Source organism: Protopterus annectens, chromosome 2.part0, assembly GCF_019279795.1.
Source record: "Protopterus annectens isolate FY-2018-M chromosome 2.part0, PAN1.0, whole genome shotgun sequence".
In the NCBI taxonomy this organism is placed as follows: Eukaryota; Metazoa; Chordata; order Ceratodontiformes; family Protopteridae; genus Protopterus; species Protopterus annectens.
In genome coordinates, this window is record NC_056728.1 from 817,050,175 (window position 1) to 817,067,674 (window position 17,500).

The 17,500-nt window shown below is 39.5% G+C and overlaps 1 protein-coding gene across 1 annotated transcript in view; it reads right to left on the reverse strand.

Annotated features, from left to right (window-relative positions):
* AK3 (adenylate kinase 3) overlaps positions 1-17,500 on the reverse strand; it is a 320,922-nt gene that overhangs the window by 194,640 nt on the left and 108,782 nt on the right. The gene's annotated exons all lie outside the window — the stretch shown is intronic.

Consider the following 17,500-nt stretch of genomic DNA (forward strand, 5'->3'; position numbering starts at 1 on the left):
ATGTCAAAGTGTGAAGGCCATTCAAGTCCAGACTGCCGAATTATACTTAGAGAAACACAGTAGACAGTATACTCAGTCATACATCTGAACCTTCACACAGTAAGGGTGTCTTATATCCCTCATACATATAATTAATATCAACTTCACAATGTTTAATTATGTACCAATTGTTATGATATTTAATATAATGTGAATGGAACTAAAGGAAAAATGTCTGGAGTTTCCTGTATAAGAATCCTAGACAGTGTTTATGGCAGCTGTACACTTACGCCTGGAGCCACAGGATATTTTCCTGTTCAGTACTATAGATTGGACTGCCATCAGTAAAAATATGTTGCACTTCCTGAATTAGAACCCAGGACCATCTGTACTACAGCCATACACTTACACCTGTTGCCACAAAAATGGTTATACAAGTGTTGCATAATTCCCTATTCATTCTTCAGTTGTGTTACCTGCCACATAACGCCACTTAGCATGTTTGTGTGGTGCCTAACAGCATTAACAGAATGCACCCGTTTGAAATTGGTAACTGCCTGTGTCATGTCTGCAGGTACTCGATGGCTGCAGGTGTTGGGGAAGCTTGCTAACCACCACAAAATGTTGCTAAGCAGTGTTGCACGATGGAAAGCAAAAAGTGTAACAATGCATCCTATTTGACCTTTACACTGTTTATGCCCTGTCTGCAGGCATCCTGTCTCCTTTCTGTGTGAGCCACAAGTCCAGGTTTGCACAATGCTAAGCATCTCGCACATGAGATAAGCACATCTAAATCTGACATTGAGCTAAGCTGCTCAATGAGCAAACACTGGCATTAAAACACAAAAAAGGGAAAATTAGGTGAAATGAAGAAAATAAATCTATTAAACACTATAAAATTCATGAAATATTTTTACGCAGGTCTGGATTTGAACTCTCAGCTACAATGGACCTTCAAAACACAGTAAGGGTGTATTATACCTCTTTGCCACACGCACAGTTTTGCAGCACAAAACTAAAATTACTGTGCATACAACCAACCACATCATCATCCACGCTAACAAAACATCCAACAGTTGTTTCTACATATATTAATTGAAGTAGTGGTGCACTGAGTGATCACACAACCACTTCTGACTATTACTTGGTAAATGCAGCTTCTGTTTCTTGCCTATTCCTGTCATCTGACCAGTAATCTGATAAATGCAGTCTGCAAGTCATGCTGTATCATTGTCCTTAAAATGTGTGAGGATGTTAAATGACAATAATATACAGTTGTCAACAAATGAAGAGGAGGTTGGATGCGACTGAACTGAAACTGTGAAATGTGTGCTGCTTACTTGCATTTAAAACTTCAATACAATTACTTTTACATTTTGTAAATTAACCTGACTGGCACACCAACTGGAGGTAGGGGAGTCTGAACTGCTGTGGTTTCCTTCTCCCTACCAGTAATCATTCACAGGTGCAATCCATTAGCAACAAACACTGAGGGAGTGCCTGCACTATACTTTCATGTGCGACACGGAGCCAAGTATCTGGGATTCAGCAATTGCTCACAGCCCTGAATCTAAACCAAACAAAAGGGAATTGTGTAGCTAGGGAACCTGCAGGTGAGGAGATTTGTTTATGTGAATAACACAAAAATATTGTACTTTGGTATTTGTCTGCACAGAATACTACTGATCTTGATGAGTTATGCTTGCATTTTCAGCTATATGCTGCATATGATGAAATGTCAGTAATAAAAATCTGTAAAAAAAAAAAATATATGATATATATATATATATATATATATATATACACACACACACACACACACACACACAGATATATACATATATATGCATTAGCAAATGCTACTTTCATCTGTATCCATTTCTTAGAAGAGTACTAATGGCATGGGCATGTTTGTCAGGGCATTTCACTTTCTCAGATGCTCAGCCTTAACTGTCATCACAAGTGCTAATGTTACAACTGTTTACTCTGTATACTCTTCTTGGGTTTCTTAAAAAGAGGTAGGGGAGTCTGAAGAAAAGGAAGCCTCCAGAAGTACTGAGGCCAAGCAGACCCATTTTTGATGGACAGGTTACAAGACTGAAAAAGTACAGTTGTGTACACTTACCATAAATGTAGATGTTAAAGAGTATATTCATTGTTGCAGTAATCACACTTGGGTTGTCTGCCGGCAGGTAGCCCTCAATCAGCCCGAATACCAGAGACTTAGTATTTCTGCATCGGATGCTGTAGCTTTTTCCTTGACATCAGGTAGTCAGGGGTACAAAAACAGGCAGCCGATGCCATTACATCAGTTTTTCTTGCCCCAAATTTCAGGAGCCCCCAAATAGGGAGCTAGGATATGGTGGGGAAAACACCACCAGTAAAAAGTAAATACCCATACCAGTAGGAATAGCTATAGAGAGAGGAGAGAGAGAGAGAAAACCAGGGGGCTGGAGGGAGGGAAACCAGGACTGCAACAGTGAATACACTTGAACATCTACATTTATGGTAAGTATACACAACTATACTATGTTCATGTTTCACTGTTGCAGTCATCACACTTGGGTTGATTCCCAAAGCTGAGGAAGGGTGCAGGCAGTAAAGACGAGTTGGGGCTGGCAAGCAGGCGTTGCAAGATTGCTGTAGCAAAACCTGCCCTGGATTTGGAAAAGATAGGCAAGTGGTAATGCTTGGTGAAGGTGTGTACAGAACTCCAGGTAGCAACTTCCAGGATGTCCCTAGTGGGGACACCCCTGAGAAATGCTGTAGAGGCAGATGTAGCCCTAGTGGAATGTGTTCTGACCCCCCGGAGGGGTTGGTTTTCCATGGTGCTTGTAGCAGAAATGGATGCAGTGTGCTATCCATTTGGAAATGGTTTGTTTTGAAATGGCCTTGCCCTCTGTCCCTGTTGCAAAGTGGACTAGGAACTGATCAGATTTTCCGATAGGCTTAGTGTCAAGGTAGAATCTGAGCTGTCTGTGCACATCCAAAGAGTGCAGTATCCTTTCCCCTTTAATTTGAGGATTACAGAATAAGGTTGGCAAATGGAAGGATTGGTTGAGAGCCACACTGGACACCACTTTTGGCATAAAGGAAGTGTTAGTCCTGAGGGAAATCCTGTCAGCATGGAAAATAATGAAGGGTTCCACAGCCATCAATGCTTGTAACTCAGACACTCTTCTAGTTGAAGTGATGGCTAGAAGCAAGGCTGTTTTCAGAGAGTAATTTTAACTCTTCTGAAGCAGCAGGTTCAAAAGGGGGAAGCGTGAGCTTTTCCAGTACAAAGTTGAGGTCCCAAGCAGGGGTGAGTGCTCTCCTTGGTGGCCTTAAGTTGTTTGCCCCTCTCAGGAACTGTTTGATGAGAGGGTGAGAGAATAGAGGTGGCTCAGTATTGTAATGAGCAGAGATGGCAGAGGCATGGATCTTAATGGAGAAGGATAGACCTCTGTGGAGTAGTTCTGTTAGGTAATCCAGGATTAGAGGCACGGAGGGCAGTGCTGTGTCCTTTCCTTTAGACTGAATCCAAGAATACCTTTTCCACTTTTCAGCATAGGATTTCCTTCTGCTGGGCCTTCTGACTTCAAGGATGACGTCCAGCACCCGTTTGCTTAAGTTTGCTGGTGTAATACTTAAGGAATAATCCAGGCTGCAAGATTTAGGGTTGGCAATTGTGGATGCAAAATCTGTCCTTCCTGCTGAGAAAGCAGGGTTGGGGTCTGGTGTAGGTGCCAGGGTGGCACCGTTGTCGAGCTGCGCAGGAGTGGGTACCAGTGCTGGCATGGCCAGTCCGGGGCAATCAGAACAGTCCTTGGCCTGTCTGGTTTTATCTTGAGTAATACTCTTGAAAGAAGGGGCAGAGGGGGAAAGGGATACATTGAGAGATCCACCTCTGGGGTCCCCCATTTCTGAATCAGAGGGTTGAAGGTGCTGAGCTCCAATTTTCACTTGTGTGGGTCTAAGAGGAGATTTCTTCTTAAGTCGTTTGCCAGTGAATTTTGTTTGCCTGGCAGGAATTGAGCTTGTAGACTGACTTGGATGTCCAAGATAGTGTTCCACAGGGCCATGGCTAACCTGCAGAGTGGGTAAGAATGGGATCCCCCCCCCCTGCTTGTTAACTGTGGTGTTGTCCGTTTTTATCAGCAGTTGTCCTGGCAAGAGTAGGTATCTGAAAGCTGTCAGGGCATTCTGTACAGCTAGCATATCTTTTTGGCTGATATGCTGATGAATTGGATTTGGGCTCCAGTGGCCCTGAATACATTTGCCAGTGATGTGAGCCCCCCATGCATAGTCTGATGCATCTGTGGTCAGGGTCTGGGCGGCATGGGGTTGAGTAAGGCAGTCCCCTGTTGTGGTTGCATGCTTCTGCCCACCAAAAGAACTCTATCCTTAGACAAGGTATAATTGGAATGACTGTTGGTCCTGAGAATGTTGGCACCAAAGACTTAAGTACCACTGAAGTTTCCTCATAAGCAGTCTTGTAAATGGAATTAGCAGTATACATGAGGCCGTGAACCCTAGGGCTTGCAGTATTTTTCTTGCAGATAGCTGGGTTCTGGTGGTCATTTATTTAAAGTCAGATAGACCTGTTTTTCTGAAGTGAGGAATGCCATCTGAGAAGTTGTGCCCAAGTTTTCTCCCAGGAATACAATCTTTTGACTGGGCACCAGTTGCGATTTCTTTTCATTGATGGTGTACCCCAATGAAGTGAGAAGGCTTTTTACAAATGCCAGGTGCTGAAGCAGCAATTCCTGACTGTCCGCCTGAATCAGGCAGTCGTCCAAGTACAGGTAAGTTTGGATATTTCTCTGCCTGCAGTATGCAATAGCTGAAGCTAGGCATTTGGTGAATACCTTGGGCACAGTAGATAAGCCAGAGGGAAGCGCAGAGAACTGATAATACATAAACCCTGCCCTGAAACGTAGATACTTCCTACATGACTCCCTTATGGGTATGTGCAGAAAGCCTTCTTTTAAGTCTAGGGTGACTAACCAGACATCCTTGGCTAACATAATGAGAAACTGTTGCAGGGTAAGTATCTTGAATTTTGGTACCACCAGAAAGGTGTTGAGAATTGAAAGATCCAGTACTGGGAGCCAAGAGCCCTCTTTTCTGGGTACCAGGAAGAGTCTGGAGTAGTATCCTTGACCCCTCTGTTCTACTGGAACAGGCTGAACAGCTCTGATATTGAGAAGAAAAGTACTTTGTTTGAGCCTCTGCCCACTGGTTTAGAGGAAGGTCTAGAAACCCGCTTGGGGTTGGCAGTGAATGGAAATATACAATGTTGAGGAACCATCGGTCCTGAGTGATGGACATCCAGTTTTTTGCATGAAAGGCAAGTTTTCCTCCTAGGGGCACAAGCAATTGGGCAGGGCTGGGAAATAGAGTGAAGAAGTCATCGTGAGTTTTTCCATAAGGAGGTGGCTTACCACTCCCTGCTTTAGGGGTGGGGGCACTCCATTGCTTAGATCTCTGCATACCCTGAGACTGTAGTTTTGTGGTAAGTTTCCCCTGGGTCTTGTTTGGGAAGGCCTGAAGGGGGCTGGACAGGACCAGTGTTTTGAAGGGCAATACCTACTGAATCTAGGCGTGGCACTTGTAGGAATATTTTAACAGTCTGCATAGATTTAGCTTTTTCTTCCATCTTTTTAAGGACCTCTTCTGCTTTGGTGCCAAACAAACAGTCCTTATTCAAAGGAGCGTCTAGCAATTTAGAGTTAACATGATCTGGCAAGGTCTGCTCCATCAGTCAAGCATGTCTTCTTAGTACAGAGCCAGTGACTGCTGCCCTGCAAAATGCTTCTAGGGCATCAAAGCCACGTTGCAAAGTATGCTTACTAACTTGGTTTGTAGAGTGCATAACTTCCTGCAATTCTTTATTTTCTGCACAATCTGGACAAGTTACCACTTTGTTTAATAAGTTCCATAATCTGTTGCTGGTATTTCAGCATGTGAAACTGACAATACAATGCCCTGATAGCAAGAGTTGCAGAGGTATATACCTTCTTAACCAATCTGTCCAAAGCTCTTGAATCCCCATCCGAAGGGGTGGGATTTTTGGCTGTAGTAGCCTTAATACCTTTAGGCCCCTGGGAAATGATCTCAGAGTCAGCAGTAGGATTCTTGAAAAGAAACTTGCGAGTATCAGGTACTCTGTAGTACCGGTCTGGTTTCCTAGGGGCAAGAGTAAAGTGTCTGGAGTAAGACTGGATTCCATGAAATCATCTACAACATCCAGGACAGGGAGTATAGCTAAAGGCCTGTGCTGAAGCAACTCTAAAAATTCTCTGAGTCTTTTTGGATTGAGGATAGTCTTGGCATTCCCAATGGAAATGCTCTCAAAGTATGCAAGGTTTCACAAAAAGAAAATTCCTCTGGAGTGGAAGCACAGGGAATGGATTCCTCTGCATCTGAATTCTCATAGGCGGATAACGGCATGTCAAGGTCAGAGTCATCGGACTCCTGGTCTTTAGAACCTGAAGAGGATTGGAGTCTGTCTCTTTGCAGGGGAAGGCTGGCTTCCCCTAAGAGTAATAAGGTTTTCAGCCATTCTAAGCATTTTTTGTGGCATGGGTGCCTGAGCATGCACTTTGGTCGTCTGCTTTCTAGGCGTAGTGCATACTGTGGGCCCAAGAAACTCGGCAGTTTTGGTTAAAAATTAAGTTGTCTGCTTGTTTCACGGTTTGCTCAGCAGCTCTGGACCCATCCAAGGTAGAGACATCCACTGGTTCCATAGTCAAAGAAGCATCTCGCGGCATACTAGACTCAGCAGAGGCCTGCAAATCCAATGAAGTGAGTATCAAGGGCTGCAAAGGCGTCTCACTGAGTATCGGCGGCTGGTGACTAGCTTAACAGAAGCGTTGTCTGCAGTTTTGGACTTATGCGTCTGTCTTTGTCTTTATCCTTGTTTTTTCAGAAGATCGGTAGTTGGATGGCTTACCGAAGTCATTTCCAAATACGGAGATAGAGAGCTAAAGAATTTAGCAACAAAGAGCCCCACAACGAATGGTTTGGGTGTTAAACATGGCACAAAACCGACAGCGAGGGATGTCGTGGTCTGGGCCTTAACAGGTGACGCAGTAAGAATGAAAATCTGAGGTATTTGCTTTCCACAGGCAAGACAAATGTTCTTTTTCGGACATCGGTTAGAGCAAGGAAAAAAGGATCCCCAACAGGGTACTTAGCTTTAGAAGACTTCAAGATTATTCAACTCTAAAATGAAAAATTCAGCTAGAGGCAGACTGGCACTTGCAAACTGCTTCTGCTTCGGGCTCCTCCTCGGCAAGAAAGACTGATGTAATTGCGTCGGCTGCCTGTATACCCCTGACGACCTGCCGTCAAGAAAGAAGTGACAGCATCCGATGCAGAAATACTACGTCTCTGGTATTTGGGCCGACTGAGGGTTACCTGCAGGCAGATAACCCAAGTGTGATGACTGCAACAGTGAAACAAGAACATCTGAGAAACTATTCCAGTAAGTGCCGTCAGTGCTGGTGGACAAGTGGTGTTGAGAAGAATGACTGTAATGGTGTTTACTGGCTCAACACTGACGTCAATAAGCTGCATCAATGCTGAAAAATTTGGTGCCAGAATCACTGGGAGTGGGATGGGTCAAGTCCAATGTCCGCAAAAAGGCTAGTAGCATCATCAATGAAAGGAACAGGACACTGGCATCGGTGTCAAAAACACTACTGGTGCAGAGCGCAATGGACTCAACCAATTGGGAATCAATCAATGGATCGTACTTGTATTGCAAGTCCTGCATAAAGTGCAATACATCACCCCAATAAGAAAGACCTTCCAACTAAAAGTCCAACCACAAAAACACAACAAAAGGGAGTGTTCCCAGTACTAAAATGTGGTTCATCCACACGTAATAACACTCAAGATTAAACCAACAAATTAGTATACAATTCAAAACATGAAGCATTCACTCCAAAAAGAAACTATTTACAACAGCTTAGTGCTTTCATCCCAATAACCTTTGGAACTGCATCAGAGGTGTGTACATTATTCACATATTTGTATTTAAAGCTTTATACTCAAATCAATTCAGAATATTTTTTTATGGAGGATCAAAGCCATTTTTGATGCAGAACAGGCCAAGGAGGAAATACAAAAGTTTGTCAACAAAAACTGAGCCATCAAGCAGAAGGGGACTATGCTTCTCATTCTTCTCATAATTATTTTATTTATTCACTCATTTTACATTTGTTGACCAGGAAAGTCCGACTGGGTATATGCCCATTTTCAGCGGAGGCCCGGGGAGAAATGCTCCACATATACAGACATATGAGATTTACATAATACAAGAGCACAATCGAGCATATCAGATGAAAAAAGAAACAGTATAATTATAGTAAAGACACAGTTCAACAGGAGAAATTACCTATATGTCAGAGTATAAATACCAGAAGGAAGGCTCCATATATTCAGCAAATTTCACATAATATAAGAGTATAATCTAGCATTTCAGAGGGGAAAAAAAACAGTGTATTTATAGCAAAGATACAGTCAGACAGGTAACGACATATGTCAGAGTATAACAACAATATAAGGTGCAAGACATTTGTATAGTAGTATTAATTTCTCACATGGAGAAAACAGTAAACGTACTGCAATCATCTGCTAGTTAAAGGATACGAAATAGTAATGAAATACTGATAACCTGTTGACAACTAATAGTACAGCTGGTAGCTAATTAGTGGTACAGGAGAAGGGGGGGGGGTTAGTTGGGGTATGGACAAGGACATAGCCAATGAGATTTTAGGTGTGCTTTAAGAGCATTTTTGAAGAGACTGCTGGAAGAGGGAGGGTAGTTATGGCAGTTAAGCACATGGAAAGATTTTGACAATAAACCTTTTCCACTGTTCCAAAGTAAAAGGCTTGAGAGAGATAGAAGAGCACAGGAGTTGATGGCAAGAATATGGAATACCTTGGAATTGAACCAGACTCTGGAGTCTGGAGATGGAGGTGAACAGCAACGTGGAAATTACTGAATAAATGTGAAACTACAAATCAATCTCATTTGTGGAATACAGCTAAACAAGAAAAAGGGGAAAGAGTGGACTTTACTTTAAACCTGTGGGAAACTGAAAGGCATTTGCCTCACTTTATGCCATTAAATGTTTGGAAGGCCACCAAGAGGGGGGGGGGGATATAAAGGTAAAGTAAAAACAATTTCTGTTAACAGTATTTCTATAAAATATGCAGTTTATATCATGAAAAGTTTCATAGAAAAGCATTTTAAGTTGTTCTTGTATGTGGCAAAGATAATACGGTAAACTGATGCCTTTTTCCCCTCTCTTTTTTAGTATTAAGAAATGTAGGCATTACAATGCAAAAAATGAAAAAAGGCTTGACAAAAGCAAGTTTAAGTCAACAGGCTATAATCTTGGGTTGTTGAGGTGGGGGATGGGGTGCAAAAGTACACACACACACACACTAGAGAGTCGATTATCCAAGCGTCTATTATCCAAAACATCAATAATCCAAAACAGTCTTCCAAAGTTTTTCGGGTAGAAAAGATAGTCTGAACATGTAAATGTTATACATATTTACTTGTGTGTGTTTGAGCTTGAAGCCCACTCTTGCATGAAAAATATTCTTTATTGTCCATTGGAATGGCTGAATGGTTAAAAAGTATATAACCTTTATGCAGAAAAAACAAAATTTTAGAAGTTTTTATCTGGTTCAATTATATGTTTGATTATCCAAACTACCCTAGGTCTCAGTTTGGATAATCAGCTCTCTACTGTAGTTGATCTGCATAGTTGAGTGTCTGATTAAGTTGAAACAAGTAAATAAAAGAACACTGAATATAATGAAAAGCTTTCCTTTAGCAATAAATGTTTCAACTTGTCTTTGGAAGCCTGAGCTGAGGACTACATCTTTTATTTTCTTACATTTTCCTGGAGACAAACTGATAATAGGGCAATAAAAAGCCAGCACACTGGTTTCTTCAAGGCTTTTTAAAAGCTAATGTTGTTCTGAAAGCATGCAAGTTGTTTTTCACATATGAGAGTGGAATAAAGATAAAAAATAACAGAAGTAAAAGCGCAGCTACTACCATGCCTCTTGGCATGAATATCCTCAATGTGACGTTAATTTAGGCCTGTGTTTGTAGCAGTCCATTGATTTGACATTTACCGAGAATGTCCTACTGAGCAAAAGCCCTTTTTTTAGGGGAGGCCAGAGGAGAAAAATCTCAAAACAAGTAAAATTAGGTTACAATAATGGAGTTCACAACAGTAGCCTTTACATCAAATGTGATAAAGATAAACAAATGGATACAAAAACAACTTTTGTTACAGAAAAGAAATTATGGACAAAAAAGGATGCATAAGATGTCAATGTGCAGAAAAATATAGTAAATGAAGCAATAGTACAGATTACAAGAAAACAAAGAATTTACAAGTTAACATTTTAATTGACAAAAATAATAAGAGAACAAATTAGTTAAAAGTGGGGATGGAAGGAGTAGTATAAAAGCTGGAGATAATGAAGACGAGTACAGCAGCAAGAATAAGGAGGAAAGATTAAAAGAAAAGTAAGAGGGGGCCAAAAGTAGAGTGAATTAAGGAAGAAGTACAAGAGGTCAAAGAGTGAAGGAGAAAGGGTAGGTAGTGGGGAGTAAAGTTTAGGGTGGATTTTTACAGTAACATTTCCAGTTTTTCTTCCTTACCTGAAGATGTCCATAGCTTTGCGTGTTTATACTGTTATGCTCTGTTTTTGAAGTTTACATTAAAACAAAAGGTCTTGTAAAATGTGACAGGTTCAAATGCTGATAGAAAAAAAAAGTGCAAAGGATGAACCTGCCCAACATTAATGGGTGTATGCATAAAAAAGTTGAAAATAGACATTAAAAAAAGCTGTCATGTACAACAGGTAGGAATAATGACTTATCGTAACAGCATCAGTTTCCATATTAACTTGGAATGTGAATGGTCTCACAGGTAAAAAAATGCAGAGTGCAAACAGCAGTGCTACAGGAGATGCATCTGGAAATAAATGAAAATGTGAATTTGATAAAGAAAGAATTTCAGGATGGATATTCTGCAGAATAAGAGGGACAAAGTAAAAAAGAAGTATGCATATTAATTGCTGGAGAACTCCAACAATGAAAAAGGAGGAAGAAAAAGATAAGGACAGATTTCTGGTAGTAAGTGGCTTCTAGCATGGGGTAAAGATTATGCTAGCATGCATTTACATTCCAAAAAGCAGTTGTGGAAAACAGTTAAACTAGTGGTTTCAAAGTCCAAAATTGTATAGAAACAAAAAACAGTAAGTAAACACAACGCACTTACAGTACCAAAATTCCATTTATCTGATTTGTCGAATAAACAGAAGTTTGGTACTGTAAGTGCTTGGCATGTTTACATAGTTTTGTGTTTCTATATGCATTTACATTTCACCCAAAACTGCTATTATGAAGCTTTAAAAAACTGGGAGAAATAATCAACATTCAGCAGGGAAAATTACTTATAGGTGGGGACTGGAATTTGATTTGCAACAATGAGGATGTATCTGGGGTCAAAAGAGGGTAGATTTCTGATGAAATGTATTGTGAAGATAGGTGGAGGCTGCCAGCCTAGCCAGATAGAATTTTGTAGATGATTCTGTCATTTGTAAAATATTAATGTAAGCCACAGGCTTGTTCTCTTAAATGTGAAAAGACTGCATTGGATATTGAACTGTAAAAATGTAAGTGTGCACTCTGCAGTAAGAAAGCCAAGTCAAGCATTTATGACAGTCTTTGAAGTCAACATTCGGAGGAGATATGTCTAGAGGGAGGCACCCTGTCTACTGATTTAAGACCAGAGTTAATGGGTAAAATTTGCATGTATAAATGTCCTTTACTGCTCTGGTTTCTGACCAAGTGTAAAGAATGTAAATGTAGTTTCTGTTGGCCCGAGAACTAGCCCGAGAACACCAGAGAAGTATGAAGAATGATGTCATGTGAAGCAGCTCTGTTTTATCAATTTAAAGAGAGAATGAGAGAGCTCTGAGCATTTTGTCTTGAGAATATCCAACATCACCAGCACTGCTTTGCTTTATGCAAGTTTATTTTAGAACTGTGTTTTCTCTTAGTCTAATCTAATTCCTAGCAATTTCCAAGTGTTTTTCTGTGTTGTCAGAATTTTTCTACGGTATTATTTTAAGTATTTTTCTGTGATCTCTGAACTCTTGACTGGACTGTGTAGTAAGTATTGTCTTGTGTTTTTATTATTTATTAATTAAATATTTTTAAACCTTTCAACTGTGGTTGTTTTGTGTATAGAGATAATTTAAGGTCTAGAGTACATTGCATATATATAGTGATACTATACCAAGTCACTCCAAATGAGTCTTGACTGTCTGGTTACCCTTACCATTTGGATAATATTGCACAGTAATAGACACCCTTTTAAGGGCCTTTGAGTAGCTGATAAATATTAGCTGTGTGGTGGCAGTGATTTCTACCATATAGTCTGCATAAAAGGGGCACAGCTGGTGAACCTGTGCAAGCCTTCCCCAGGAGTGTGTGGTTGTATAAACTCTTCTCAAAGTGTGTGTCAGCTACTTGGGCAGAGACACGAAGCACTGGTTGGACAGAGGGTGCTGGAGGTTTTAGCTTGCCCACTAGGCTGAGATCTAGACCCTATAGCTATGCCAGTGGGAAAGTCTTATTGGGGACCTGGAGAGAAAGGGAGCAACCATCCCCAGACTGACTGTGATCTCTGTGTGCTCTTAAGGGAAATTGTACTTCACTGTACGTGTATTTATTATTCTTTCCCTATATGGACGTCCCACAATGGTGTTAGTGGTGAGGATTGAGGTTACTTGACTGCTGGGCCAGTGCACTGGTGTCACATGTATGACAATATTTGCTACTGAAGACATGAACTCAGGAGTAGAAGACATATTTTACATATTTCCCAAGCCACAATATCTTGGCTAGACTAAAATTATATTTCACAGGAACATGGGTATTTGAGAACTGTGACACACATCCAATACCAAAGTAGTTAAGATCATGCGCCAATAACTAACAAGATAAAAATGAAGGGTAATGAAGTACAGATGAGGAAATGGCGCTTCATCACCATTTGTTAAAAAAAGACAGCAACTTAAGGAATGGGTAGTGGAAATTATTCAGGAGTTATTAGGGAACACAGAAAGCACTCCAGAAGTTAAAGGTGGTGAGTGAGAAAAGTGGAGTTGAAAAGTAAGGTAGAAATAAAGAAAATCAGACACAGTTAAGAACTACAAATGCGATGAATAAAAACTAACTCATAAAACGTAAAAAAATAAAACATCCAGGCCACAAATACTGGTGTAAAATCCTTTATAAATCCACAAAAACCACACAGATGAGCGCTTTAGTCTGATCACAAGACTTCTTCAGATGAACGCACCAGTGCTACATACAACGTTATATAGTTAAACACAATTAAGCTTTTGAAAATTGAGGTTTGAAATTTAAGAGCATTACAATAAAATACAATGCTATCAATGCAAAGTAATACAAAAACTCATACCATTATCTCATCAAATAAAAAAATGTATATAATTCAAATACTTACAGCTTTTTTCAATAATACAGATTTAATACTTATGTAGTCATTCAGACCAGGTACAGATGTTCATAAATGCGGTCTTTAAATGGTCTTTGTTTTTCCTATATAGAACGCACAACAATTTGTGCATACAGCCATATAGACCAACATTTTTGTTTTACAATTTCCTCTGCAAAATCTGGCTATACTGTTCAAACCATTGTTCAGCTTCATCTTTTCCTCGCTATGAATGAAGGAACAAACACTGCAACTGCCACATGGACAGTAGCTCTAAATTGTATGACCCCCCTATCATACTGTTCGAACATTCTTTTAAAGTTCCTTCCAACTTTGGTTGATTTGAATTTTATTATGTGTATTTAAGTGTTCGATTTGTGGTTGTGTATTATCTGAAGAAGGCTTGACGAAACGTGGAGGTTTCACTAACTGCGTATTATTTGTTGCTGTTATACTGTGTCTTAGCCCATTAAAACTGTTGCACCTTCGCTGAGGACCTGGTGCCTTTTGTTTGGTTATTAGTTTCATTTTGGCACCTTCCAACTTTGTTTCCTTCCAACCTTATATGTGAACAAGGGTTGTTTCCCCCACTAGGTTATATAAATCCTTGTTAGTTTTAAATAAATTCCAATTTGCTCTCAATATATGGGTAAATACATCAGAGAAGATATTATATTGTGTAACACAAGCTCAGTGAAAGTTTTTTCTTTTTTTATTGTCATCATTTACAATAAACAATGTCCTAACAAGGGCTTATATTTGGTACCCCAACCATTGTAAACCTCTTCCAAAACTTTACTAACCATGTCAGTAGGATATTCTCTTTCCATAAAACATTTACCCAAAAATATAAATTCCCCTTTTAGGTCATATTGATCAGATGTCATCCTTGCCATCCTCACTGCCTGGCACTTTTGTGTTACAGGATGGTCACTGCTATAACGGAGATAGCTATTACACCATGTGTCCTTCCTATAAAAGTTGGGCTTAAATCCATTGCTAGTTTTGGAAATTGTAACATCCAAATAGTTAATAATTTTATCATTATATGTATGTGTAAAGGAAGGAAGTAGAACAATTTAAATATTCCATAAACTTCTGTACTGTGTCATGTATTCCATTCTACAACACAAAGATATCATCCAAAAATCTCAAGTACAGGCTAATATATTTAAAGAAAGGACATGAAAAACCATACCTATTTTCCCATTCAAGTAAAACTAAGTTTGCATACATTGGAGCACAGGCTCCACCCATAGCAATACCACTAACTTGTTGGTAATACTCTCCTTGGAAATGAATGTAATTAGAGTCAAGTATAAACTCCATAAGCTCCAAAATGAGGGAGATTCTATCCTTGGGCAGACTAGAAAATTTATTCAAGCAGTCACCAAAATAATCATGACCCTCATCTCCAGGAATACAAGTAAAACTATCTTTCACGTATAGTGAGAAAAGTGCAGTCCCTGCTCCAAAACATTGCTAGAAATTTTACTCAAACTCCCAAGAGTCTTTAATATGATGAGGTTTGATTTACTATGTCCTTAATAGAGTGGTCTACGAACACAGCTAATGGGTGAGTATTGGAGCTTTTTGCTGGGACTATGGGTCTAAAAGGGGGTTCATTGATTGATTTGTGTACTTTGGACACCAAATATGTTAGGAACACAAGGGTGAAGTGGTGTCAAAGTTGTAGGTTTTATAATCAATTTTATTTTCTAATAAATATTCCTCCAATAGAGAATCTATTCTTCCATATGCTATATTAATTTGTTTTTTTGACACTGGGGTGTATGTAGAACTGTAATAAAATGTTGGTAATATTCTTATACTCCTCAGTGTTAAAAACAAACAACTCCCCCACCCTTGTCAGGTTTCATGATACGAAGATTATTGTGCATCTGTAATTCATATAGTAAACTCCTTTCCTCAAATGTCAGATTCGAATGCTCTTTTTGCCATTTATGTTTAGCATGTGCTTCGTATAGCTCTTCAGTTACTGTCCTGTCCTATGTGGCAGTTGCAGTGTTTGTTCCTTCATTCAGTGAGGAAAAGATGAAGCTGAACAATGGTTTGAACAGTATAGTCAGATTTTGCAGAGGAAACTGTAAAACAAAAATGTTGGTCTATATGGCTGTATGCACAAATTGTTATGCATTCTATACAGGAAAACCGGAAAGACCATTTAAAGACCACATTTATGAACATCTGTACGACATTAGAACACAAAGAGATTAGTGCTTTATTTAAGAATAGCCTATTATGTTCTTCCTTCGGAGGTTATAAGTTTGGCATCACTAACATTGTTAAGGAAAATCAATATACGGGGGGGGGGGGGACTTGAAAAATGCTTTGTTGTACAAGGAACTTATATGGCAACTTAGGCTAAAATCAAACATTCTACCTGGTCTGAATGACTACATAAGTATTAAATCTGTATTATTGAAAAAAGCTGAAAGTATTTGAATTATATACATGTTTGTATTTGATGAGATAATGGTATGAGTTTTTGTATTGCATTGCATTGATAGCATTGTATTTTATTGGGATGCTCTTATAAATTTCAAACCTCAATTTTCAAATGCTTAATTGGTGCTAATTGTGTTAAACTATAAAAAGTTGTATGTAGCACTGGTGCTTTCATCTGAAGTCTTGTGATCAGACGAAAGCGCTCATCTGTGTGGTTTTTGTGGATTTAAAGGATTTTACACAAGTATTTGTGGCCTGGATGTTTTATTTTTCACGTTTCAACAGTTAAGAATTAACAAGAATTATTTAGAGGGGCTGACAACAGTTAAAGTATTACAGAACAAGGGGAATTTCACTTAAGAAGAAATGCAATCTAAATGCTAAAGAGAAAATAAGCAAGTGCCTAGATAATATGCATTAGTTTAGAAAGATTGCTGTTAAGAACTGTTTTTTGATAATAGCTCCAGACCACCAAAACTTCTGGCACAACCACTTAGGCAACACAAAGTAGAAAGCAGAAACAGTTGTTGCCAAACTTAGGGAGCATATAACAAGAAAAATAACCAGCAATCCTGTAGAGGTATTACAGATATTCCGGAAATTTTATAAAAATTTGTACAAAACAGAAAAGTGGGTTAATCAGGAAAAAGCACAAATGGAAATCTTTACGGAAGACTTAAATATGCCTATGTTAGGCTTAGATGAGGCTCAACAATTAACACTTAGAGGAGATGAGATAAAAATGGTGATGTATAACCCAATCTGCAGGAAAGTCTCCAGGAATAGATGGCATTCCAGTGGAAGTTTGGAAGCTAGGAGGGAACAAAGTGACAAAGATCTGGAAGGTTTTGTTTAACTGCATCTTAAAAAAGTACAGTTGTGTACACTTACCATAAATGTAGATGTTAAAGTGCATTAATTGTTGCAGTCATTACATTCGGGTAATCCTGCTGGCAGGTTGCCCTCAGTCGGCCTGAACTCCAAAGTCCTGGGTCTTGCGTCGGCTGCTGTCGCCCCTTCCCTGACGTCAGGGGTATAAAAGATGCGGCAGATGCCATTTTGTTTAGTTTTCTTGCCCCAGATGTCAGGTGTCCCCTAAAAAGGAAGCCAACATTTATATATATATATACACACATATATATATATATATATATATATATATTATATATATATATATCTATATATATATATCTATATGGATATGTGGAACTCAGAAGAAAAGGTTGGACAAGAGTTGTTTTGTAGAGTCTGTGCAAGTCATCTGGAGAGGCAGACAGCGTTGCAGGAGAAGGCAGCTCGCAAAATTAATGCCACTTGTTTGACTACACACCTGGACATGACAGATAGCCCCCAAGCACACCGCGTGGCACAGGACCCTGAACTAGTGCGAATGCACAAACAACTCTCCACCAAATACCTCTGATTCCAACAAGTGACTCAGGGTAAAGTACTATCATTATATATATGTCTGTTTAAATATCTAGCGTTCTGCTACTGGA